Source organism: Haliaeetus leucocephalus, unplaced genomic scaffold, assembly GCF_000737465.1.
Source record: "Haliaeetus leucocephalus isolate CR32 unplaced genomic scaffold, Haliaeetus_leucocephalus-4.0 Scaffold262, whole genome shotgun sequence".
In the NCBI taxonomy this organism is placed as follows: Eukaryota; Metazoa; Chordata; class Aves; order Accipitriformes; family Accipitridae; genus Haliaeetus; species Haliaeetus leucocephalus.
In genome coordinates this window covers 5,915,824-5,918,828 of record NW_010972698.1, presented here as the reverse complement: position 1 = coordinate 5,918,828, position 3,005 = coordinate 5,915,824, and positions in this window count along the sequence as shown.

The window sequence follows — 3,005 nt, the reverse complement described above, 5'->3', positions numbered from 1 at the left end:
CCGCCAGGGTGACGGGGCGAGGCGGCGGCGGCGACCGGTGGGCTCCCCTCGGTGGTGCGGGCCCGGTTTTTGCCATGCCCGGCTCGGCGGAGGAGGCCCAGCTGCTCGCTGGCTTCATTCTCGGGGCAGGATCGGGTGACCGAAAGACGAGGACGGCCTAAAAAGGAGAGAGCTTCGGCGCGCCCGGCCTGAGGGGAGCCGAGGGACGGCGCCGGCCTCGCGCAGGCCTGCCGTCCTCTCCCGTCGCAGCGCAGAAGGAACTAGAAAACAGTTGCTCGGCTGAGGCAAAATTCAGCCTTTCTAGAAATAACCCCTTAACTTGAAGGTTTTTTCTCACTGGCCGCACCTCAGAGGCGAGGAGGCAGCCGCTGGCGGCGGGAGAGGCGAGTGGGTTCTGCCGTGGGCCTGCTGGCTCCTTGGCCGGCGTCCTCGCCAGCGCCCAGCACTGCTGTCTCTCCGAAGCCAACCACAGCCAACCTGTCTTCATCTTGGCTTCAGGAAGCAAAGTCGCGAGCAAGGGAGGCTCTGGTTTTGAAGACAAATTTACAGTTGCCCGCACGGACGGAGGGTGCCTTATCTTGAGCACTCCGAGCTTGCGTGGCGAAACAGACGGACGCGATGTTTGCTGGCACTGATGGTATTTCGCATGGTTAGGAGCGTTCTCCTGAAACGTTGCCTGCTTGTGCCCATCGCTATGTGCGTTCCCCGTTTAAATGGGCGTTTGCTCCTAGGCTCTGAGTGCGATTCCTTTTTTTTCTCCCTACACGAACATTGATAGGAACCTGAAATGATCACATATAAGCTATACAGAATACTTAAAGTAACCAGATATGGAATCTGTGATGCTTGTTTTTCTAAAAGCACAATTCAGTAGTTCTTCCTACATTTTTTTTCCCCTGTATTGTGTAATGCTAAGCACATTACTCATGCTGAATAGTTGCACGTAAGCTTATAGTTAGATCAGTCAGCACAAGAATATTTTTGTCCTGGTAATTAGTCTCTAATCATCCTCTTGTGTTTATCTACTTTTAATTTTGGGGAGAGGGTGAGCCTAACTGAAGCAGGAACTAAGCTGAGTTGCTCTGCTCACCTGCCTAACAAAGGCAGGACGCCTAAGCGTATCCATCAGTTCCAGTCTTTTCAAAACTAAGATGAGGCACCGCGGAGCAAATAATTCCACTTATAATAGAAACTGTGATCAGATAAGGCATGTTTAAAATAAAAAAACTAGTGTAATGGGAGTTGATGTCACCTAGCAATTCTAGGTATAATCTGTCAGTTGGTACATGAGACAGACTTGAGAGAGTTTGGTGTACATGAGAGAAAAATAAATTACATTCTATAGCTTGAATTCACGTTTCAGAATGTTTTTCACCTTCTGTCAAGGCTGGGGAAAAAATGAGAAAATCAGGAGAAAGGTTCCCTTTTAGGGAATGCTTTAAAATAGTATCCTGAATGCCTAGTCATAAAACTATGTTCAAGGTTTCAGTTACAGCTACAGATGCTGATCTTTAATGTGAATCTGTTAATGTCTGTCTGGAAATTGTAGAAGAATTGTGAATGAAAGATAATCGGTTTAAAAAAAAAACCAACAAAACAACACACCAAACCTCAAGGAAGTTTTAAACTTGCCAATGATATATATGGTTGTTAAATTACACACAGAAATAGATGGAAAGGAGCTGGATCCATTTGTCCTTTCCCTGTATAAAGTCAGCTTCTGACACCTGCCAGATAGGCAACTTTTCCATGAAAATAAACTACACGCTTTCAGAACTAACATTTTGCCTGCACACGGAATTCCAGTAATGTATCCTCTGCCGGAGATATAATAGGGCTACTCATATTACAACTCAAATCCCAAACTTTGTAAGATTATAGCAGTCTATTGCGAGAGCTGGCAGAAGCACAACACTGAGGCAGCTTCCGTCAGCTGTGCGTAAAATCCATGTATTAGCACATGTGACAGATACTTGGTCTATTCCAAAAACACTGTAGTTCACACTTGACCTCATAGCTAAGATCTTTAAGGTAAATGCATTGAACAGAAGAAAACGTGACAGTTTTCAGGGTGTGCTTTTGAAGGAATGAGTGTGCAAGTGCTGACAATACCATGGCAGAGAGTTCAGCCCGTTTCCAAAGCTGACTCAGACCTTGGAAGCCCAGATTCGTAACACTGCTGGCTGTCCTGACTCACACGATATAATCTGCTTTTTTAAACTTGTGACAACAAAACATGGAAGCACTCTAGAGACCAGACTCCAGGTGCAGCGGCATATTACAGACCATTGGTCACAGAGCCTGCCTAAGAGGAATTTGCACTCTCCAGTTCACTTCCTCCCTCCCAGTTGTTCCATTCAGCTGTTTGCCTGGCCGCTGTCTAAGCAAAACTGTTGCCTCATCACAGAAGGGGGGAGGGCCATTTGTTTTCAAAGAGACTGGTTTCATTTTTTTTTCCCCAAACCAGATCACTTCTCAGACGCTATGTAGAGTACGACTACATAAGCAATTTGGTCATTACAACCGAAGGTGCGGTGCACTCCTGTAGAGGCCGGGAATGTTTCTGCTCTGCTCCAGTGACCAGAAGATAGGAATTTCTTAGGCCAGCTGTACCCTGGGAGGATTCCTAACACAGCACCACACTCGGATCACACAAATAACCACCATAAACCAGTTTATATAGCACACATCTAAGGAGCAAACGCAACAATCTCTCAAACGGTGGGTAGGAATACAGGGGCAGAAAAGTGGAACAAGTTCTTAACCGTTTTATTTGTTGTCTTTATGGGGGACAAAACTGGCTCTCTGAAGAGTCTAAATTCTGCATTTTCCCCACGAACTGATCATGCTTCTGGGACTGAGCCTTCCAGTTAGTACAACAGGGAAGATGAGATGAAAAGCAGTTCCTCTGCTAGCACACCACTTCTTTCTAAGCCAACAATTCCAGAATGGGCTTCTACCATCTGTTCAGACTTTGTGAAGAAATCAAAGAACATCCTGAAGTT